A 24945-nucleotide genomic window follows, 5' to 3' on the forward strand; every position below is an offset into this window, starting at 1 on the left:
AAATAAAAAAAAAATAAATGAAAGATCTCTGTGAGTGAGATCCCAGTGTAAAGAATAGGTCTTCAAAGAAGGAGGTACCTTTCTCTGAAGGCAGGAGAGAACCTCCACTTTGACTATGACCTTGTCTAAACAAGATAAGAGTCGGAGAACTCAAGCGGCTTCCATAGCCTTGGAAACTCATGACTGGTGCATAGGGAGATTACTGATGCCATAAACAGGAGTGTCAATTTGTAAAGTCAACAACAGGAGTCACTGTGCACTTACTCCTCATGTAGGATCTCTGTCCTTAGTGTGCTGTACAGTGAGGCTTAATGCTATAACGAGTACTCAAACAGTATATTTCACTTTGTGTTTCTATGGGGGTGCAAACTGTTGAAATCTTTACTTAATGTATACTAAACTGATCTTCTGTTTAAAAAAAAAGAAGAAATTATCAATTCCCAACTTGACTCTCGCTGGGATTAAACATGACAATAGGTCTGATCTGATTTCATCATCATTTAAAAAATCATCTATTATTTTTCACTTTATGTTTCTGTGTGGGAGAAAACTGTTGAAATCTTTACTTAATGTATGCTAAACTGATCTTCTTATATAAAGAGAATCGAAAATGAATCTTGATGTGAATGGAAGGGGAGAGGGAGTGGGAAAGGGGAGGGTTGCGGGTTGGAGGGACGTTATGGGGGGGAATCCATTGTAATCCATAAGCTGTACTTTGGAAATTTATATTCATTAAATAAAAGTTAAAAAAAAAGAACAACCAAAGAAAAATGTTATAAATGAAGTATTCAGTAAGTCAACTATAAATAGTTGTTGATTATTAAGTGCAGAGCCTTAACAACAGGCTTAGTGAGGCAGAAGAAAGAATAGCTGATCTAGAAGACGGGTCTTTTGAAATATCTGTCTAGTAAAAAAAAAGAAGAAAAAAATTAAAAAGACCAAAAACAGTGCTTTTCCAAGTATACAAGTCTTAGGAGTTCCTGAATGCACAGAAAAAAAGCCTAGAAAACTTATTCAGTAATAGCAGAAAATTTCTCCAATTTGGAGAAAGATATGGAAATACAAATACAGGAAGCACACAGAACTTCAAATAGTCATAATCTGAAAAGATATTCACCATGATGCTTTATTGTCAAACTTTAAAAAGTAAGACATAAAGAGAGGGAAATGCAGATCACTTTTGAAGGATCTCTCATCAGATTGACAGCAGATTTCCCATTAAAAACTATAAAGGCCAGGAAGGAATGGCAAGATACTGTCCAAGTCGTAAAAGAAAAAACTGACAACCCAGAATACTTTTTAAAAAAAAAATTATTTATTTATTTATTTGATAGGTAGAGTTACAGACAGTGAGAGAGAGAGACAGAGAAAAAGGTCTTCCTTCCGTTGGTTCACTCCCCAAATGGCCGCCACGGAAGGTGCCGTGCCAATCTGAAGCCAAGAGCCAGGTGCTTCCTCCTGGTCTCCCACATGGGTGCAGGGGCCCAAGCACTTGAGCCATCCTCCACTGCCCTCCCGGGCCACAGCAGAGAGCTGGACTGGAAGAGGAGCAACCAGGACTAGAACCCAGCGCCCATATGGGATGCTGGTGCTGCAGGTGGAGGATTAACCAAGTGACCCACAGCACCGGCCCCTACCAACCCAGAATACTTTATACAGCACAGTTCTCCTTCATGAATGAAAATGAAATAAAGACCTTCAAGACAAGCAAATATTGAAAGAATTTGTCACCACCTGGCTAGTCTTACAAATGATACTTAAGATATATAATACACGGAAATAGAGAAAGACATTCAGCCTCAGAAAGAATGCAAAGCAGAAAACCTCCTAGTAATAGAATAAAGATGGTTCAAAACAAACAATAATAATATTCATGGAAAAATGGAAGGACCAAGTCATTACTTGTCAACAATAACATCGAATGTAAATAGAATAAACTCTCCAATTAAAAGATAAGGGCTGGCTGAATGACCTAAATGAAAGATCTCCACGAGTGAGATCCCAGTGGAAAGATTGGGTCATCAAAGAAGGAGGTACCTTTCTCTGAAGGGAGGAGAGAACTTCCATTCTGACTACGACCTTGCCTAAATATGATCAGAGTCGGTGAACTCAGGGGGCTTCCATAGCCTTGGCAACTCATGACAAGAGCCTAGGGTGATTACTGATGCCATAAACAAGAGTGTCAAATTGTTAAGTCAACAACAGGAGTCACTGTGCACTTACTCCTCATGTAGGATCTTTGTCCTTAGTGTGCTGTACAGTGTGATTTAATGCTATAACTAGTACTCAAACAGTATTTTTCACTTTGTGTTTCTATGTGGGTACAAACTGTTGAAATCTTTACTTAATGTATGCTAAACGGATCTTCTGTATATAAAGAGAATCGAAAATGAATCTTGATGTGAATGGAAGGGGAGAGGGAGTGGGAAATGGGAGGGTTGTGGGTGGGAGGGACGTTATGCGGGGGAAGCCATTGTAATCCATAAGCTGTACTTTGGAAATTTATATTCATTAAATAAAAGTTTAAAAAAATTTTAGAAAACAATTGATAGGGAAGGAACTCTCCAAACCCATTGTATGAGGCAAGCATAACCTTAACTCCAAACCTGGAGATACAATGAAAAAAAGAGAACTATAGACAAATATCTCTAATGAACATAGATGCGACAATCCTCAACAAAATAGTATCAAATCCAGTCCAACAACACATCAAATAATTATCCATCCAAACAAAGTAGGATTTATTCTGGGGATACAGGGATAGTTCAAAATACAAAAATCAATAAATGTGATATATCACATCTACAAAATGAAGAAAAAAGCCATATGATTTTATCAATAGATGTAGAGAAATAATTTGATAAAATAAATATCATTTCGTGATAAAAATCTTTAAAATATTTAGCATATAAGGAAGAGACTTAACATAATCAAGGTAATATATGACAAACCCACAACTATAGCATCATATTGAATGGGAGAAAAGCTGGAAGCATTTGCACTAAGATCTGGATCCAAAGATTCCCATTCTCATCATTATTATTCAATAAAGTTCTGAAAGTTTTACTCAGAGCCATTAGTCAAGAAAAAGAAACTAAAAAGATACATATTGAAAAAGGAAGCAGACAAATTATCCCTGTTTGCAGATGACATGATCTTTTATATAGGGGAACCTAAAGACTCCACTAAGAGATTATTGGACTCATAAGGGAATTTGGTTACCCTATGTAGTGCCCATGGTCAATAGCTCTCTGATGAATTCTTCACCAAGCCTTGCCTCAGCTTAAAAGAGCCACCTGGCCCAGGATCATAATAAACTTTGCTAGTTACTCAGCTGGTGATTCAGCTCCAAATTTGCTTCCTCACTTGCTATGAGGAAGACTATGAAGCATAGATTTGCATTGAGATAATTACTGGAGAGTGCTCAAAAGGTCAATGCTTTTAGGAGAATAAAGGAAGCAGGACTGCACAGAGGAAAAAACGTGAAGCATGTTGTAGCTATAACAAAGATGTCAGTGAATTCTTGAAGAGCTAGGAAGCTAGGATAGCCCTTCTCAATTTTCCAAATTGTGGAGAGGTAGTTGTGCCTTACATGTTTCATTGTAAGGTGTACATTAGTTAAAGAATTTCTATTATCTGAAAGAGATCAATTATGTCTTTCCTTTGTAGCCCAAGATGAATAGAAGATGCTATATGAAACTATCATTAATGATAACACTGTAATTATAAGGTGCCTAAAGAATTGAGGTGAAGAGGTAGCATTTAATCATCAGAAGCACGGTGGGTGCAGCTAGTGTAAAGAGCAGCAATTTCAGACTGTTAACCACAGGGGACTGACCAACAGAGAGCTACCAAGGTGGTTAATAAAACATGGTGTTCTGAGGAGCAAAATATTTGGGAAGCCTCCTAAGATATTGCTCAATTTCTACAACAAAAATAAATCAAGGATGGATGATCAGGAGGCAAGAAAATTCCCCATTAAAAAGTCATGATTCCTTGCCAGTTTCTGGCCATGAGTTAGGTTTCAGATAGGGCTACGTTATAGTAGAGGAAAGGTCTCCAAGAGGAGACTTTGTAACACTAAAGCAAATTCGTAGTCAGTTCTTTCTCAAAGGGACCCTTGGGCAGTTACTCTTGTTAGTGTGAGGAAAGGAAAGTACGTGCATTTTCCAAAAACTGTTGGACAGAAGTTCCAAGCTGACATTTACCTTTTTTACCAGGGAACTCTAAACATCATCATGGATTTGTAGAGGTCAGATAAAAACTACAGTCCCATGAGGTACCATTGGAATATTTGTAGACTTGTGAAATTTTTGCTTAGCCTATGAGATAAGCATTATCACAGTGAAATCATAGGATAAAGGGAAGCATCTTTCCAGGAGGGTAAGTTCAAACCCATATTGGAACCAAGAGGAAGAGCAGAAATTATTGCCATCCTTAAAGACAAGAAGACCAAGGGGTGGTGCTAGCCACTATATCCTCACATTTAATCACCAGTATGGTTTTTGCATGATCAGCCATATCTGAGAAGATAAAAGTGAGCCACCTGAAACTTCATAAATGAATGACCCTAATTGTAGCATCAATATTGATGTGATATTTTTGTTAGAGTACATAAATTTAGGCTTGGGTACAAAGAATGCTCTTATTTATCTTGTGAGTGTGACTTTTTCTATTTCTAGGATAATGAGGAAAAGAGTATACTATGTTAGTTCTGTGCTTTATGTTATAAATAGGGACCATCTGGAAATCCCACAGATATCACATTGGTTCACAATATTGGAGGCAATATGTTAATTTAGGCCACATTATCAATGGTAAGTATGTTGAAGTTCTTATGGGAAGAAAGTATGGTTACCTTAGAATTGTATCTATGAAACACATGAAATCTGTTTTCTTTCTATTGATAACAATTAAACAAATACACAGTTAGGGGCTCAGTGGCAAAACTCCATGAAAATTTAGGGGCATGCCATCTCATCAAATTTCTTAGGAGACCAGAATCTGGGGCATGCTGGGATATCACCTCTAAACTAAAGAACAAATTATTGCATCAAAAAACTCTTTACCCCTAAGAAGGAAGGAGAATATCTTGAACGCCTTTTAGGTTTATGGCGGTGGCTCATACCATAGTTGAGCATACTGCACTGAACCACATACTAATAACACAAAAAGCTAGCTCAGAGCAGGAAAGGACTTTTAGCAGGTCTACACTATATTGCCTGAAACTCTGCCTCTTGGGCCATATAAATTGGCAGATTTTAGTAGTATTATAGTAGTAGACATATCTACTATATTATATATAGATCTTTACCATATATAGATATATAGATAAATAGATCTATACTATATATCTATATATATACACTAAATATCTAATAGTAGACATACCTAGACTATAATATGTCTACTATCTAGTATATACATATATATCTATATACATATATATCTACTAGATATGTCTACTACTATATCTGTAATGAGAAAATATGCTGCCCTGATTCGTATGTGTCTCTCAAAATTTATATGTTGGAGACTTAATCCCCAGTGAAACAATATTGGGAGGTGGGTCCTAATTTTAGGTGCTTAGATCATGAGGGCTGCACTCTCATAAACATATTGATGCTGCTATAAAAAGTCTGGGAAAAGTGGGTCCTCTTCCTCCTCTGTTCTTTTTTAGACTTGTGGCTTGATTTTGGACTTTGCAGCTTCCAGAACTATGTGAAAAAATTTATATTCTTTATAAACTATCCAGTCTGTGGTATTATGTTATAATAGCACAATATGGACAAAGAAAAACACCATGTGCTGTTCATGGAAAACCTTAATTGGAAAATCACAACACAACACTGATCTATAAAACTGTGGCTTAAGATAATGCCATCTGCAGTGAATAATGCAGTTTATATGATGGTTTGATTCACGATTTTTCAGTCTTATAATGGTACAAAAGTAATACACGTTGAGTAGAAAACACACTTTGAAATTTTATCTTTCCCAGGCTAGTGATATGTAGTACTGTACTTGTGATGTGGATTAGTGGCAATGAACTGCAGTTCCCAGTAAGCCAATAATCTGAAGGTAAAAAACTGATACCTGATAGAGTGCTCTGTTACTAAGCTATTATGTTAGGTAGGCCAGGTGTACTAATGTATTTTGAAACACATTTGCAAAAAATGGATGAATCTTGAAAACATTATATTTAGTGAAATAAGCAAGTCTCAAAGGCACAAATATCCTATATTCTCCCTGATGTGTGAGAACTAATAGAGCACCTAAAACAACATCTGTAGAAGTGAAATTGATACTTTGAGAAGGGATGATTTGAGTTGCCCTTGTCTTGACTGTCAAGGAAGTTTTTTTTTGTTTTTTCTTTTTTTTCCTTCAAACTATTTGCTGAAATCTTAACTTTTTTTTTAAAAAAACTTTTATTTAATGAATATAAATTTCCAAAGTACAGCTTATGGATTACAATGGCTTCCCCCCCATAACGTCCCTCCCACCCACAACCCTCCCCTTTCCAATTCCCTCTCCCCTTCCATTCACATCAAGATTCATTTTCAATTCTCTTTATATACAGAAGATCCGTTTAGCACACATTAAGTAAAGATTTAAACAGTTTGCTCCTGCACAGAAATATAAAGTGAAAAATACTGTTTGAGTACTAGTTATAGCATTAAATCTCAATGTACAGCACACTAAGGACAAAGATCCTACATGAGGAGTAAGTGCACAGTGACTCCTGTTGTTGACTTAACAAATTGACACTCTTGTTTATGGCATTAGTAATCACCCTAGGCTCTTGTCATGAGTTGCCAAGGCTATGGAAGCCCCCTGAGTTCACCGACTCTGATCATATTTAGACAAGGCCATGGTCAAAGTGGAAGTTCTTTCCTCCCTTCAGAGAAAGGTACCTCCTTCTTTGATGACCCGTTCTTTCCACTGGGATCTCACTCGCGGAGATCTTTCATTTAGGTTTTTTTTTTCCCCCCATAGTGTCTTGGCTTTCCATGCCTAAAATACTCTCATGGGCTTTTCAGCCATATCCCAATGCCTTAAGGGCTGATTCTGAGGCCAGAGTGCTGTTTAGGACATCTGCCATTCTATGGGTCTGCTGTGTATCTCACTTCCCATGTTGGATCGTTCTCACCCTTTTTTATTCTATCAGCTAGTATTTGCAGACACTATTCTTGTTTATGTGATCCCTTTGGTTCTTAGTCCTATCATTATGATCAATTGTGAACAGAAATTGATCACTGGGACTAGTGAGATGGCATTGGTACATGCCACCTTGATGGGATTGAATTGGAATCCCCTGGTATGTTTCTAACTCTACCGTTTGAGGTAAGTCAGCTTGAGCATGTCCCAAATTGCACATCTCTTCCCTCTCTTATTCCCACTCTTACATTTAACAGTGATCACTTTTCAGTTAAGTTTCAGCACTTAAGAAGAATTGTGGGCCGGCGCCGCGGCTCACTAGGCTAATCCTCCGCCTAGCGGCGCCGGCACACCGGGTTCTAGTCCCGGTTGGGGCGCCGGATTCTGTCCCGGTTGCCCCTCTTCCAGGCCAGCTCTCTGCTGTGGCCAGGGAGTGCAGTGGAGGATGGCCCAGGTGCTTGGGCCCTGCACCCCATGGGAGACCAGGAAAAGCACCTGGCTCCTGGCTCCTGCCATCGGATCAGCGCGGTGCGCCGGCCGCAGCGCGCCGGCTGCGGCGGCCATTGGAGGGTGAACCAACGGCAAAGGAAGACCTTTCTCTCTGTCTCTCTCTCTCACTGTCCACTCTGCCTGTCAAAAAAAAAATAAAAAAAAAAAAGAAGAATTGTGTATTGTGTATTGATTACAGTATTCAACCAAAAGTATTAGAACAAAAAGTACTAGAACAAAAAAAAAGTACTAAAATGGATAAAGTATTACATTGTACATCAACCTTCAGGACAAGAGCTGATCAAGTCACTGTTTCTCATAGTGACCATTTCATTTCAACAGTGTCCATTTCATTTCAACAAGTTTCCCCTTTGGTGCTCAGTTAGTTGTCACCAATCAGGGAGAACATATGATATTTGTCCCTTTGGGACTGGCTTAATTCACTCAGCATGATGTTTTCCAAATTCCTCCATCTTGTTGCAAATGACCGGATTTCGTTGTTTTTGACTGCTGTATAGTATTCTATAGAGTACATGTCCCATAATTTCTTTATTCAGTCAACTGTTGATGGGTTTGGGTTGGTTCCAGGTCTTAGCTATTGTGAATTGAGCTGCAATAAACATTAATGTGCAGACAGCTTGTTTGTTTGCCAATTTCATTTCCTTTGGGTAAATTCCAAGTAGTGGGATGGCTGGGTTGAATGGTAGGGTTATATGCAGTTTTCTGAGGAATCTCCAGACTGACTTAGATAGTGGCTTGACCAGTTTGCATTCCCACCAACAGTGGGTTAGTGTCCCTTTTTCCCCACATCCTCTCCAGCATCTATTGTTGGTAGATTTCTGAATGTGAGCCATTATAACTGGGGTGAGGTGGAATCTCATTGTGGTTTTGATTTGCATTTCCCTGATTGCTAGTGATCTTGAACATTTTTTCATGTGTCTGTTGGCCCTTTGGATGTCCTCTTTTGAAAAATGTCTATTGAGGTCCTTGGCCCATCTCTTAAGTGGGTTGTTGGTTTTGATGTTGTGGAGTTTCTTGATTTCTGTGTAGATTCTGGTTACCAACCCTTTATCTGTTGCATAGTTTGCAAATATATTTTCCCATTCTTTCGGTTGTCTCTTCACTCTCCTGACTGTTTCTTTTGCAGTACAGAAACTTCTCAATTTGATGCAATCCCAATAGTTGATTTTGGCTTTGACTGCCTGTGCTTCAGGGGTGTTTTCCAAGAAGTCATTGCCGGTACCTATAGCTTGCATGGTTTTTCCAATGCTCTCTAATAATTTGATGGTGTCAGGTCATAGATTTAAGTCTTTAATCCATGTTGAGTGAATTTTTGTGTAAGGTGTAAGGTAGGGGTCTTGCTTCATGATTCTGCACATGGAAATCCAGTTTTACCAGCACCATTTATTGAATAGACTGTCCTTACTCCAGGGATTGGTTTTGCATCCTTAATCAAATATGAGTTGGCTGTAGATGTTTGGGTTGATTTCTGGTGTTTCAATTCTGTTCCATCGGTCTATCCATCTGTTTCTGTACCAGTACCATGCTGTTTTGATTACAACTGCCCTGTAGTATGTCCTGAAATCTGGTATTGTGATGCCTCCGGCTTTGTTTTTGTTGTACAAGATTGCTTTAGCTATTCGAGGTCTCTTGTGTCTCCATTTGAATTTCAGCATCATTTTTTCCAGATCTGAGAAGAAGGTCTTTGTTATCTTGATTGGTATTGCATTGAATCTATAAATTGCTTTTGGGAGAATGGACATCTTGATGATATTGATTTTTCCAATCCATGAGCATGGAAGATTTTTCCATTTCTTGGTATCCTCTTCTATTTCTTTCTTTAAGGTTTTGTAATTTTCATCGTAGAGATCTTTAATGTCCTTGGTTATGTTTATTCCAAGGTATTTGTTTGTTTTTGTAGCTATTGTGAATGGGATTGATCTTAGAAGTTCTTCCTCAGCATGGCATTGCCTGTGTATACAAAGGCTGTTGATTTTTGTGCATTGATTTTATACCCTGCTACTTTGCCAAAATCTTCTATGAGTTCCAATAGTCTCTTAGTAGAGTTCTTTGGGTCCCCTAAATAAAGAATCATATCATCTGCAAAGAGGGATAGTTTGAGTTCTTCCTTCCCAATTTGTATCCCTTTAATTTCTTTTTCTTGCCTAATAGCTCTGGCTAGAACTTCCAGAACTATATTGAATAGCAGTGGTGAGAGTGGGCATCCCTGTCTGGTACCAGATCTCAGTGGAAATGCTTCCAACTTTTCCCCATTCAATAGGATGTTGGCTGTGGGTTTTTCATAGATTGCTTTGATTGTATTGAGGAATGTTCTTTCCAAACCCAGTTTGCTTAGAGTTTTCATCATGAAAGGGTGTTGTATTTTATCAAATGCTTTCTCTGCGTCCATTGAGATAATCATATGGTTTTTCTTCTGCAGTCTGTTAATGTAGTGTACCACATTGATTGTTTTGCACACATTAAACCATCCCTGCATACCAGGGATAAATCCCACTTGGTCTGGGTGGATGATCTTTCTGATGTGTTGTTGCATTCTATTGGCGAGAATTTTATTGAGGATTTTTGCATCTATGTTCATCAGGGATATTGGTCTGTAATTCTCTTTCAATGCTGCATCTTTTTCTGGCTTAGGAATTAAGGTGATGCTGGCTTCATAGAAAGAATTTGGGAGGACTCCCTCTTTTTCGATTGTTCTGAATAGTTTTAGAAGAATTGGAGTTAGTTCTTCTTTAAATGTCTAGTAGAATTCAGCATTGAATCCATCTGGTCCTGGGCTTTTGTTTGTTGGGAGTGCCTTTATTACTGTTTCAATTTCTGTCTCAGTTATGGGTCTGTTTAGGTTTTCGATGTCTTCCTGGTTCAATTTAGGTAGGTTGCATGTGTCTAGGAATCTATCCATTTCTGATAGGTTTCCCTGCGTGCTGGCATACAAGTCCTTGTAGTAATCTGATGATTCTTTTTATTTCTGTGATGTGTGTTGTTACGTTTCCTTTTTCATCTCTGATTTTATTGATTTGGGTCTTTTCTCTTCTTTTTTTAGTTAGTTGGGCCAATGGGGTGTCAATTTTGTTTATTTTTTCAAAAAACCAGCTCCTCGTTTGGCTGATTTTTTGGAATGTTTTTTTTTTGATTCAATCCTGTTAATTTCTTCTCTGAGTTTAATTATTTCTCTTCTCCTACTAGATTTGGGTCTGGTTTGCTGTAGGTTTTCTAGATCCTTGAGGTGAATTGAAAGCTCATCTATTTGGTGCCTTTCCAATTTCTTGATGTAGGCACCTATTGCTATAAACTTTCTTCTTAACACTGCTTTTGCTGCGTCCCATAAGTTTTGGTATGTTGTGCTGTTATCCTCATTTACTTCCAGAAAATTTTTGATTTCTCTTTTAATTTCTTCTATGACCCAGTGTTCATTCAGGAGCATGTTGTTCAATCTCCATGTGTTTGTGTATGCTCTAGGGATTCCTGAGTTGCTAATTTCCAACTTCATTCCTTTATGGTCTGAGAAGCTGCATGGTATTCTAATTCTTTTGAATTTGCTGAGACTTGCTTTATGGCCTAGTATGTGGTCAATCCTAGAGAAGGTTCCATGTACTGCTGAGAAGAATGTAAAATCTTTAGCTGTAGGATTGAAAGTTCTGTATATATCTGTTAGATCCATTTGGGCTATAGTGTCGTTTAAATCTACTGTATCCTTGTTGATCTTCTGTCCTGTTGATCTGTCTATTTCTGAGAGTGGAGTATTGAAGTCCCCCAGTACTATTGTATTGGGGTCTAAGTCTCCCTTTAAGTCTGTTAACAAATCTTTTAGATAAACCGGTGCCCTGTAGTTAGGTGCATATACATTGATAATTGTTATATCTTCTTGTTGTATTGATCCCTTAATCATTATATAGTGTCCCTCTTTGTCTCTCTTAACAGTTTTTGTGGTAAAGTTTATGTTGTCCAATATTAAGATGGCTACGCCCGCTCTTTTTTCATTTCTGTTGGCATGGTATATCTTTTTCCAGCCTTTCACTTTCAGTCTGTATGCATCTTTGTTGGAAAGATGTGTTTCTTGTAAGCAGCAAATAGATGGGTTTTGTTCCTTAAGCCAGTCAGCCAATCGGTGTCTTTTAACTGGATAGTTCAGGCCATTAATGTTCAATGTGACTAATAATAAGTGGTAACTTTGCACTGCCATTTGCAAATGATAAGTTCTAATACATGCTTTGAATTCCCTGTGATCTTTTGCTGTGAGGTTTCCTTCCTTTACCTTCTTTCATATTGATGACCGTGTTTCTGTGTTTCTGTGTGTAACACATCTTTAAGCATCTTTTGCAGTGCCGGACGGGTAGCAACAAAATCTTTTAATTTCTGTTTGCTATGAAAAGTCTTTATTTCACCTTCATTCACAAATGATAGCTTTGCAGGATATAATATTCTTGGCTGGCAGTTTTTCTCTCTTAGTACCTGGGCTATATCTCGCCATTCCCTCCTAGCTTGTAGGGTTTCTGATGAGAAGTCAGCTGTGAGTCTGATTGGAGATCCTCTGAGAGTAATCTGACGTTTCTCTCTTGCACATTTTAGAATCTTTTCTTTATGTTTCACTGTGGAGAGTTTAATTACAACGTGTCGTGGTGAGGATCTCTTTTGGTCGTGTTTATTAGGGGTTCTCTGAGCTTCCTGTACTAGGATGTCTCTGTCCTTCTCCAAACCTGGGAAATTTTCTGCTAATATCTCACTAAAAAGGCCTTCTAATCCTTTCTCCCTCTCCATGCCTTCAGGAACTCCTAGAACCCGAATGTTGGGTTTTTTAATAGTATCCTGAAGATTCCCGACAATATGTTTCAGATTTCTAATTTCCTCTTCTTTTCTTTGGTCTGACTGTATCCTTTCCTGTTCTCTGTCTTCTAAGTCCGATATTCTCTTTTCTGCTCCACCCATTCTGTTTGTAAGGCTCTCTATTGTGTTTGTCATTTGATCTATTGAATTCTTCACTTCATTATGATTTCTCGTCACTATCACAGTTTCCTGTTGTACTAGTTGTTTTGTTTCATTTTGATTCCTCCTTAATATTTCATTTTCATGAGAGAGATTTTCTACCTTGTCCATTAAGGATTTCTGTAGTTCAAGAATTTGTTTTTGAGAACTTCTTAATGTTCTTATCATTTTTTTTGAGATCTGCTTCTTGCATTTCTTCTATCTCATCATCTTCATAATCTTGAATTGGGGTGTCTTTTTCATTTGGGGGCGTCATGGTGACTTCCTTGTTTCTATTACCTCAGTTTTTGCGTTTGTTATTTGGCATATTGGAGATATTTGGTTTCTTCACTGTGGTGCTTTTTCTTGTTATACTATGACTCTAGATTAAGTGGACTGTCTGTTTTTGATGGAGCCTTAGAGGCTTGAGATGGGTGTGGCCTGAGAGCTCTGTTTGGTGTGCCAAAGGTGACACTCCCAGGTTAGGCATGATAGATCTCTCTCTCTCTTTCTTTCTTTTTTTGATTCAAAAGGGAAGTAATTCCGCACAGCTGAACAAATTTGGAGGTAGTTAGCAGGCAAATGATATACCCACAGGAGCCAGAGATCAGAAGCTCTTTCCCAAGGACCACACAGGGATTCTGTTCTGCCCTGAGTGGGCTCAAATTCTCCTTCAGTCTCCCACTGGGTTGCCAAAGTTAAGGAATTGTAGCATCTCTGGAGAGTGCTCACGTGAATTCCGTGAGTTCTCTCCCCCACCGTCTCTTTTTTCACAGTCTCAGTTCAGTAGCGCCACAAATTTACTAGGTCCTAATCTCCTGTTAATTCGCCCCGCCCAGAGTCAGGTTTTTCTGCTAGGCTCAGGGCCGGTGCAGACCTGAGGTCGCTCTGCTTATGACGTATGTCCAAGATGGCGCCTGCTCTTTGTCTTGCTCGCCCTTGAGAGGTGAGTGGAGAGAGAGAAACCCGTGTCCGTACCAGTCACCTTTTTTTTTTTCTCTGTCTCTTCTAGTGAGCCTGGTGAACTTTTCCCCCTGGGGTTGTTTCCTCTCGTCTCCTCTTTCCGCTTGCCTGCCAGTGTCTCGGGCTATTGAAGTTTGGCTCACCTCGCGTTCCAGCGCTGGTGTGTTGAGTCTGCCGCTGGTGTCCCGAACTGTGGGCTCCCACGCTCTCCACGCAGGTCTACTGTGAATTACTCGTCCTGGAAATGTTTCTTCTGCTCTTTCTTCCCCTACTCTTCCTTGAACCTGCAGTATCTCCACTTTTATTAAACTGTCTCTCCCTGGACTGTCAGTATGCTCCCTTCCTATTCTGCCATCTTGCTGCTCTCCTGAAATCTTTACTTAACATAGAGTTAATCATATGTATATAAAGTCAATTTAAAATTGATCTGAGTAAATAATAAGAGTGGGAATAAGAGGGAGGAGGAAGTTTGTAACTGTAAAGCTGTACAGTTCTGCATATATTCTTATGGACTTACTTCTCAGGGTACAGTTTAAAAAATTGTCATGGGACTCCAAATCCCATTAAGCTTGGTGATAAAAATGCCATCTTAATTGTTAAAGTGTTAAAGTGAACATATAGATAGGATTAAATGTTAAAATGATCATATAAATAGGATCAAGTGTCTGGTAATAATAATATATAGAATTAAAAAGGAGAGTATGTTCTAACATGAGTCCACACAGCAGACACATAGAATGACAATCACTTTAATTAACATTCAGATCTCAAGATCAGCCTTTAATGCTTCCTGGTCTAGCTAAAAAGCCTGTGTGAGCATTTCAGGCATGGAAAGTCAAGATACTGTGGCAAAAAATGTTCTGAATGAAGGATCTCTGTGAGTGAGACCCTAGCAGAAAGAAGTGGCCATCAAAGAAGGATGTACTTTTCTCTGAGGGAAGAGAGAACTTCTATTTTGCTTATGGCCTTGTCCAAATACTGACGCAATTTGTGGACTCAAAAGGCTTCTATAACCTAGGCAGCTCATGTCAAGAGCCTGGGTGGTCACTGATGTCATATATTAGTGTTAATTGTTAAATTAACAACAGGAGTCACTGTGCAAGATCTCCCCAAACAGGACCTCTGTTCTCAATGGGTTGTATTTTGTGAGTTAACTATAAAACTAGTTCTCAGTTTTTGTGTTTGTGTGTGTGTTTGTGTGTGTGCAAATCATTGAAATTTTTACTTAGTATAGAGTTGGTCTTCTGTGCACAAAGTTAATTTAAAATGAATCTTAATGGGGAATGGGGATGGCAAGGGGAGAGAGAGGAGGAGGAGGGGTGGGAGTATAGGTAGGAGGGCAGGTATTATGGGAAGAATAACTATATTTCTAAAGTTGTACTTATGCAATTTGTATTCCTTAAAATATATTTAAAAAAGACTAATAATAAACAGAGAAGTATCAAAAAAACCTTATTTGTTTGAAAGGCAGAGTGGCAAGAGATAGACATCTCCCATCCACTGGTTTACTTCCGATATGTTTGCAATAGATAGGACTGATCCAGGATGAAGACAAACTGAGAAGGTCAATCTATGTCTTCCAAATGGTGGCAGGTACCCAACTATTTGAGCTACCATCAGTGATTGCCTCTCAGGATCTGCTTTAGCAGGAGGCTGGAATAGGGAACAGAACTGGGACTCAAATACAATCATTACAGTATGGGGTGTGGGTATCCCAAGTTGCTTTGTAGCTGCTAAACCAAATGCCAACACTTGTTGAATGTATTTTCACTTACAATGGGTTCTAACCACATAATAAGTCAAAAGCCATCTGTGTATCTTTCAAAAATAACTTCTGATGTGCTACTGAGTCATAGTAGAAGTGGAACACCTGACCACGGGATTTTAAATGGCTATGTAATCAAAACTATACAAAATGTGCTAGCTTTTGTCAATTTCATCAAATTATAAAGTTAGAAATTCTTACAAGAATTCATTGTGGAATTAATTGGTACATCTGGAGTTTATCATGAGCAGGGCTAGAGGGCACAAATGAACCAGTGGTTCCTGAGTACTATGTCACTCACCAGCATTGCACTTGTTCATTTCTTTCAACTCACAAATATGGTGGAAGTTGGGTGGAAAGTGCTCAGAAAAGGCTGAATTTAGTTCATGAAAAAGTGGTTAGCAGCCAAAAATGAATCATAGTTGTACTACAGGTCAATTCAGAAGTGTCATGAAAAACTACAGTAAAGGAAAGGTTACCCAGTGAGAAGAACTTGGGGTCATCTTTTTTTTTTATTTTGGAAAAATAGGTGACATGATGTTAGTATATACATGGACTCTTGGGCAGTTAGGAAATATTTATATTTGGATTGATTTTTTTCATCCTGGCTTCAGCCTGTGCCAACCCAGAATGGTGTAATCATATAGGGAATGAATCATTAGATATGAGATGTCTGTGTTTCTCTGTTTCTCTGTCTTTCATAAAAATAAGATAAGCTTTAAAATACATTTACCTCACCTACCTTACTTATTGGCATAGTGGTCATAAGCATCTTGGCCAAATTGATAAGGAATGTGAAAGGGAAACTGGAAATTAGAGGCAAGAAATACTGAAAAGAGGTATATGGATGGACCTTTGGAAGTGGGAATAAAATATGCAAATATTTAGGTCACATGTTCATGCCCTCCAGGGGGCATCTATGCCAGAAGGAGCACTTTATGGAGAAGTAAACAGAAGATTCTTGATATTAATTAGTTTCTATCACTAGTTATTCCAGTCATAAATGAATCAACCAAGGAGGCAGAGAAGTAAGGTGATACATGGAACCAATAACATTGGCTTTCTCACCAAGGCTATTGCTGAGTGTTTAAACTACCTGAATCTAACAACAATGCTGAATCCTAAATAAGCAAGACAACAGGTCACTTGGTGACAACATGATTACTTTGAAGTGCTTTCCTCTGGAAAGGACAATTATTAATCTTGCCTAGAATCAACTGACATTATGTATATAGTTTATATATCCTGTCCCTGTCATTGACTCTCAGGTAGGACTATTCCCTGGAATACCTCATAACATCTCATGGAACCAAGAGATTGGTTCTTCAACCAAGGAGCCGCAGTGGTTAGGAATCCAAGGGCTCTATCACATATTGCACCATATAGAAGTTGGCAGACTGAAAGAATGATGAATTATCTTGTTGAAGACACTTGAAGTCTCAGCTTAATGGCAATACACTGTGAGGATGGGTACCCTACACTGGAATGAGGAATACATTCTCAAACAATGATTATTTTATAGTTCTTTTGTCAATTTATAAGGAACCAAAATTCACTTTCTGCACTAGAAGTAAATGTCTTGAAAACACTTGATACCAGCAAATTTACTAACATAGCAGGTAGAATCATAATCCAATTAATAAAATGACAAGTCTTAGTTCTTATCTACCAATACCAACCTTGAATGTAAATTGATTAAATTAACCAACCAAAAGACTTAGAATGCTTGGATGGACAGAAAGCCAAGACCCCACTATATGCTGCCTACAAGAAAATCAGTTCACAAAGATCCATACAGACTGAAAGTGAGGGGTTGGAACAACATAGAAACCAAAAGTGAGCAGGTGTAGATATCCTGATATCAGATAAAACCAATTTTAAATAAAAAGCTGTAAAAAGAGATAAAGAAGGATATTATATTTTAATAAAAAGTTAAATTTGGCAAGAAGACCAAGAATATATAGCACTAATATATATAAACATATATATGTACCCAACACAAGACCACCCAGATGTACACAGAAAATACTATTACACCTCAAGAGATAGACTCCAGTACAATAATAATGGATGACTTCATCACCCCCCTTTCATCAATGGTCAGATCATCTAGACAAAAAACTTAATAACAATATGTCAGAGTTGGAACATACTATCTAGCAAATGGACCTAACAGACATTTATAGGACATTTCACCCAACAGCTACAGAATACACATTCTTCTCATCAGTTCATGGAACATTTTCTAGGATAGACCACATATTAAGCTACAAATCAAGTATCTGCAAATTTATAGAGGTTGAAGTCATACCATGAATTTCAGATCATAAAGGAATAAAACTATAAATCAATAACAAGAAAACAACACTCACAAATACTTGGAAATTAAACAACATGCTACTGTATGTAGCTCATTGAAGCTACATGGCTCATTGAAGATAGTAAAAAGAAAAAAACTTTCTTCAAATAAATGAAAATGAAAACACAATATATCAAAACCTGTGGGATACAGAAAGAGCAGTATTACGAAGGAAGTTTATAGCATTAAGTATTTATATTAAAAAAACAGAAATGTCTCAAATTAACAATCTAATGATGCATCTTGAAGACTTAGAAAAACAAGGACAAAACCAAACCTGAAATCACCAGAAGGTGAGAAATAATAAAGATCAGAGTTGAAAGAAATGAAATTGAAACTAAAAAATACAAAATATCAACAAAACAAAAAGTTGATTCTTCGAGAAGATAAGCAAAATATCCTCACCAACATTTGTTATTCTGTTTGTTTTGATTTTAGCCATTCTGCCAGAGGTGAAGTGATATCTCATTCTGGCTTTGGTTTGCATTTTCCTGGTAGCTAGTGATGTTGAACGTTTTTTCATATATTTGTTGGCCTTTTGTATTTCTTCTTTTGAGAACTGTATATTGAGGTCCTTTGCCCTTCTTGACTGGATTGGTTGTATTTTTTATTGTTATTGAGTATTTTAATTTGCTGATATATCCAGGACATTAATCCTTTCTCAAGTAGGTGGCTGCAAACATTTTTCCCATTCTGTTGGATGTTTCTTCACTCTATTGCTGTGCAAAAGCTTCTGAGTTTTGTAAAGTCCCATTTTGCTTTTTGTTGCCTGTGCTTAGGGGGGGTCTTGTCCAAGAAGTCATCTCCTACACCAATGTCTCAGAGTGTTTCCTCTACATTTTCTTTCAGAAACTTTATAGACTCAGATCTTAAATTTAGGTCCTTGGCCCATCTTGAGTTGATTTTTGTAAATGGTGAGAGGTGTGGATCTAATTTCATTCTTCTAAACATATATATCCACTTTTTCAAGCACCATTTGTTGAAGAGATGATTCTTACTCTACTGTATTTTCTGAACACTTTTGTCAAAAATTGATTGGCTGTAGGTACATGGATTAATTTTTGAACTCTCTATTCTGTTCCACTGATCTATGTATCAGTTTTTAATGCCAGTGCCAAGCTGTTTTAATTACTATAGCTTTGTAGTTTGCTTTGAAATCAGCTATTTTGATGCCTCCAGCTTGGTTTTTCTTTCTCAGGATGGCTTTGGCTATTCAGGGTCTTTTGTGATTCCATATGAATTTTAGAATTGTTTTTTCTAACTCTGTAAATAATGCCATTGGCATTTTGATAAGGATTGCATTGAATCTGTAAATTGCTTTAGGTAGTATGGACATTAAAATGATATTAAGCAAGGAATAGCTTCCAATTATCCTATATCCTTGAAGATTTTTTTATCAATGTTTCACTTCATTTTTTAAATTATTCCTAAAATATATAAGCCTCTAGCCAGACTAACAAAGAAACAAAGAGAAAAACTCAAATAAATAATATTAGAGATGAAAAAGGAGACATTACAACTGACACCACTGAAATAAAAAGGATCATAAGAAACTACTTTGAAGAATTATATGCTAACAAACCTGAACACTTTGAAGAAATGGATAAATTCCTAGATTCAGATAACCTACCAAGATTAAATCAGGATATGGACAAATATAAACAGACACAAAAAAGAATGAGATTGAAGCAGTAATCAGATGTCTTCAAACAAGGAAAAGTCCAGGACCCGATGGCTTTACTACTGAATTCTACAAAACACTCAGAGATTTTATAGGCTCACAGCTGAGACTTTGGACTTGCAATTTTGAGTTAAAACTTTGAGACTACTGGCATTGAATGAATGGATTTTGCAATGTGATAGGACTTGAACCTTTGGCACAATTGGCAGAGTGCATTCTTTCAAAAATGGTTTGTCCATTGAAGGCTCATGTACTGGAAGCATGGTCCTCAGGGTGGTGCTATGCAGAAGTGGTAGAACTTATTAGAAGTGGAGTAAGGTAATTATGTCATGCATGGAGAGCTTCACTTTTGGGAGTGATCAGTGTAGTTTTTGTGGTATCTCAGAGGGTGAGTTGTTACAAAGTGAGGCTACCTGATGAGTGTGGGTAGAATAGAGGTCACTAAAGGCTAAGAATAGTGGAGAGGAGAGGGAGAGGCCATATAGCAGGTACCAAGATACAATTAGATGGGGAAAATTAATTTTAATATTTTATAGCACATTAGGCTAACTGTAGTCTGTAACAATTTATTATATATTTAAAAATAACAGGGGAGAAGAGATTGAAGCTTCCAAACACATATAATTTATAACATTAAAAAGATGGACATGCTTCCTTCTAATGTAGTCTTTGCATGTTGAATACATGTATGAAATTGCTATACTGTATCCTGTAAATAAGTACAATATTACATGTCAATTAAAAAAATAAAAATAAATTATTCCTTAAGAACATTGATGTGGAAAGTGCTGATAATCTTAAGTGAAAAAGATGCTGTCTATCTATCTATATACATACACCTATTTCTGTATTTATATCTAAGCTATATCTGCATACAAATAGACATATATGTACTATATATTTCAATTATGTATTTTATATTAATAGTATGTCTATATATTTATAATGTTTAATACACATTATATGAGCATATTATAAATCACATATATATATAAAAGAAAAATCCAGGTATATAAAAAATGTTGAAAGGAAATTACAAAAATGTTGTTGTTGGTACTGTCTTTTGATGATGAGATTATAGGAAATTTTCCCTATCTTTCCCATTGAGCTCATTGCTCAGAAGGAAGAAATCACTTTTGCAAGCTCTCATTTGAAGAAAGCACCCCCCAAAATGCCTCACCCATTGAAGTCCATGGTCAGCTCTCAAGCCCTGCCATTGTCCTGCTGCTGTTGGTTGCATCTGAAGGAAACATTTGAGAGGTGAGGTGAGGAGAGGGAGGAAAAAGAGTCAAAGGGAAGGAATGATAACAGATGCTCTTTAGGGAAGTAGTATGTCAGCAGAAATAATTATGACATAATGAGGTGTGTGATCCAACAAGTAGAACACAGTCTCTGTAGAGATTTCCTCAGGTTTTCTGAATGAGCAGTTGGGAGAGGTGGCTAGAAGCCTGTATATAAATATGTGGTTGAGGGGATTGGCTATCTTCTACAACTTAGAGTCTCCCTTTCAAAAATCAGCCAGATATGCTTTGCCTCTGTTTCCTGCTTCAGAATATTCTGTGTGACCCAGCTCTCTTCCCCACACAGGGCACATGTCTTTCAGTGCTGCCCTCTCTGTCCAGCTCAAGCTTGCCAGCTCTCCTTTAATCCCTGCCTTCCAGCACCCTGCACACCCAGCGCTCCACACATTCCTCGGGGTCAGTACCCAGATCACAGGGCTCTTTCATCATTGGAAGACCAGACGGTTGTTGCTAAGTAGAGAACGAACACAGAGCACAACTGTAGCCAACTGTCTAACTTAAGCTCATTCTTGGTATTTCTCAGTTTGCCTAGATTATGATGAGGGAAGCAATGATTTCCCAGTTTATTATAAAAACTTGGGTACACTGATGACCAGTTATAGAAATGACAGTTATGTTCTAAGATGTTATTTTTTTCAAATCCTAGAAAGCAAATATTCATTCAGTTTACATAATTTTCAGAAGAGCAGTCAGCTCTGCAGGTAGTAGGAAGTCATGGAAGAAAGAGATGGTATTGAACCTATCATGCATAGTAAGATCACATGTTTGGATTTGGGCAGGTTTGTCCTTATGTGCCACCTTTCTGTTCAGCTTAATCAGTGACCTGAAGTAATTTGTGTATGCCTGTACATGTTCTGACCTCTGACACCTGGAAGCCACTTGAAATCAAATAGAAGTAACACCAAATTTTGACTTTACCTTGTATTACTTAAATGATATGTTCTCAATTGCTTTGATTCTCTGAGTTCCATTTTTTTCAACAGTAAAATAAAGTAAAATATGAATGTAAATGAGGATATGTTGTAAAGAGGTTTTTTGGTGTATGCTACAAGGTCATTGTCCAGTACATTTGAATTCTTCTCCCCTATCAACAAATGTCCATTACATGGACTTGAATACACATTGGAACTTCTTTGTATTCCTGAAAAATGACTAAGCTTGTCAACATTTATTTCTTAAGGAATAATACCACAAAGATCAGTACAGTGGTAATTTGAATGATCATTTTAGTATATGTGCTGCAAAAGTGAATTCTGAATGATCTTTTAGAATGTTATGTTATAAAATTACTTTCAAGCTTTATTTATTTGAAAGGCAGAGTGACAGAGACAGAGAGAGACAGAGACAGAGAGAGAGAGAGAGAGAGAGAGAGAGAGAGAGAGAGACAAAGGGGTCTTTCAACCACTGGTTCACCCTACAAATGGTCACAATGGCCAGAGCTGGGCTAGAATGAAACCAGGAGCCTGGAGCACCATCTGGTTCTCCTGCATGGGTCGCAGGGGTCCAAGTACTTGAGCCATCTTCTGCTGCTGTCCAAGGCACATCAAGAAGGCAGTTGACCTGGAGGTAGAGCAGCCAGGATTTGAACTGGCCCTGCAATGTGGGGTGCTGACATCACAGGTAGTGGCTTAATGTAACAGCCCTTATTCAAACTAATAGTAATAAAATGCTACTGGTTGTTGAGAACTGACTTAAGATATTATGAAATAAATCAATGGGTCTCATTCTCTTTTTATATGTATAATCAAACATCTTATGTCCCAGTGCAATCAATATTCAATGACTTTTTAAAAATTACTTGAAGGACAGGTCGGGGGAAAGTTCTTATCTGCTGGATCACTCCTCTAATGCCAGTACTGAGGCCTGGAGCTAGAAACTCAATCCAGATCTCCCAGGAGATCTAACTTTAGACATCTGTACTACTTCTCAGGGTATGCATTGGCAGGAAATGGGGTCATGAGCCAGAGCCAAGTATTGAACTCAGTCACTCCACTATGGAATGTGGAAATCTTAACTGCGTCTTAACCACTAGGTTAATTGCCTACCCCCAATTTCTGAGATCTTAATGGTTAAATGGATAGGAAAGATCAAGATTTTAAAATACCAGGATGATGTCTTTGTCATAGTAGGCAGTCAATACATTTTTGTTGAATGAAATACGCATATTAATTTTCAGAACTGGGCTGAGACTCTGTTATCCTGTGTGCAGCCCAGGAATGGCCATTGTAGGACTCTCAACCTCTCTGTGGTAGATGATAGAAGAGCCCGTTTGAAATCTTTCTCTTGCGGCTGATGTGCTGTTGACACTAATTGGATGCTGTCTGGGTGCTAATCACCTCACTCATTTACATCTTTATCTCTTTCATTTCTCCCAACCATGCTTACTGAATTAAATGCAATGTCTCCACAGTTTGAAAAGTGTACACACTTCTTTTAGGATCCTGGGCAAATCTGCAACCACTGGAGTTAGGAAAGAGTGTGAGGTGGCAGCCTGGAGTAAACAGAGTACCAGCTAGAGAAAAAGCAAAAATGAAAAACTAAACTAAGTCAAATCAAACTTTAACACTGTGAGACTGTGACTAGAAAGTAATAGCAAAAGGAGCAGAATACCAGCATTTATAGAATGCTGACTAGGCACTTGTAACCTCAGGAGTTCACCTCAGTGTGTGGTCCTCTATCTCCAATAAATTTTTCCTGATTTTATTGTGGCATAAATGACAAAAATAGCATATACTTAAGGTGTACAACTTGATGTTTCAACATTCATATCCATTGTGACAAGATCAGAACAGTCAAGCTAATTAACACATCCATCACCTCACATCATTTTCTTTTGTGTGTGTGTGTGTGTGTGACTCATGAGAACACCAAAGATAAACCATTATCGCAAATTAGTTTTGTTAACCATAGTGATCACACTATTCTTTTATCTTCAGAGCTAGTTTGTTTATCAAACACAAATGAAATATATGTGGACAAGACTTTGGGAAGAGGAAATTGTACAAACCAATCATCTTAGACTCTTTGTCCTCAGTTTTGCATAGCTCTGTCATCACATTCTGGGTGTCTCACTTGAACTGAAGAGATGTGGAAGTCAGTGAGTGGACAAGGATGAGCTCAGGGCTTGTAGCTGGCTCTACTCTACTGAATGTCTGCCTTTTAATAACTAAAATCAGAGCTTACAGCTGCTTCAGTTACAAAATGGTGATGATGTTCATATGAGAGAGGTTATTTGAAGATTAGAAATAACATTTTTAAGGTTCCCAGCACACATTTGATACTCAAAATATTTCTTGGATATGTTACTACCTCCTTTAAATGCTGTGGCATATTTTGAATCTGTTACTGTCCATAAGAGCAGTTCCTTAAATTACTTTGCTAAACAATATAAGTTTTTTGTAGCTGATTTATCTGCTATCAGATCTTCTACTTAATTAGATAACAGAGTGACTATTCTAAAATACAAAGCTAATGGCCCTTCCCCCCTTCAAAATCTTCTGTGCCTAAAGTATCATGAGTTCTTTCTTAGGACATTCAAAGAATGTTAAAACCTATCCTCAAACTAATTTAGATATTCTCTTGGTACCTGGCATTCCCCATCCCTGAAGCTGGCTTCATGGGCAGGAAACTTGTGCAGTCAAGCAGGGCCTTGTCCTGGGTTTAATGTTCTGCCATGGACTTGTTGAATTTCTGAATGATTTTCTCTGAACTTTTGCTCTGTGAGTGATGTCACATGAAACAATGGAGTACAGACATGAGAGGCAGAGGCATGCCAGGCAGCAGATTGCACATGTGGGGCCTCAGGTCTGGGGCAGCAAAAGCTGGCCAGCTGGCTTGGCCTCTTGACACACATGTGCAGTCTAGGGACTGTGGGTCCCCAAGGGAGTGTCCAGGAATGGAACTTGGAGGCAGATTGGAGATAGCAATGGCAATAGTGGAAGCAGAAGCAGGAGCAATGGCAGCAATGGCCAAAGTCCTGGATGAGAGGAGAGACTTTGTGTGAAATCAAGGCCAGCACTGTAGTGGGACTTGAGTTTGCCTGCCAATCCCCAGAGTCTATCCCTGCACATCTGCACACATAAGAACTTCCTGGCCTGAGCACAGGATTAGGGAGTACACATTGTCAGTAAATTATTACAAAGTGAAATGAGTACATGGATATTGCGTTTAAACATACGTGAACTGCGCATGAACTATTACTAAGGAAGATAATTTTAAAATCAATTTTCCCCTGTAATTGAAGATAAAG

The 24945-nt window shown here is 38.0% G+C and overlaps 1 long non-coding RNA gene across 2 annotated transcripts in view; it reads right to left on the reverse strand.

Annotated features, from left to right (window-relative positions):
• LOC138849601 (uncharacterized) overlaps nt 1–24370 on the reverse strand; it is a 62672-nt gene extending 38302 nt beyond the window's left edge. The window contains exons 1-2 of one of the 2 annotated variants that reach the window (XR_011388559.1): nt 24283–24370; nt 20576–20635 (exon numbers count right to left, since the gene is read on the reverse strand). This is a non-coding gene — a long non-coding RNA (uncharacterized lncRNA). Of the gene's footprint in view, nt 1–20575; nt 20793–24282 lie in introns of those variants that run through there. The other variant, XR_011388558.1, reaches the window with a different exon arrangement.
• Between the last annotated feature and the right edge of the window lie 575 nt (nt 24371–24945).

The sequence above is a fragment of the Oryctolagus cuniculus genome, chromosome 5 (genome assembly GCF_964237555.1).
Source record: "Oryctolagus cuniculus chromosome 5, mOryCun1.1, whole genome shotgun sequence".
Lineage (NCBI taxonomy): Eukaryota > Metazoa > Chordata > Mammalia > Lagomorpha > Leporidae > Oryctolagus > Oryctolagus cuniculus.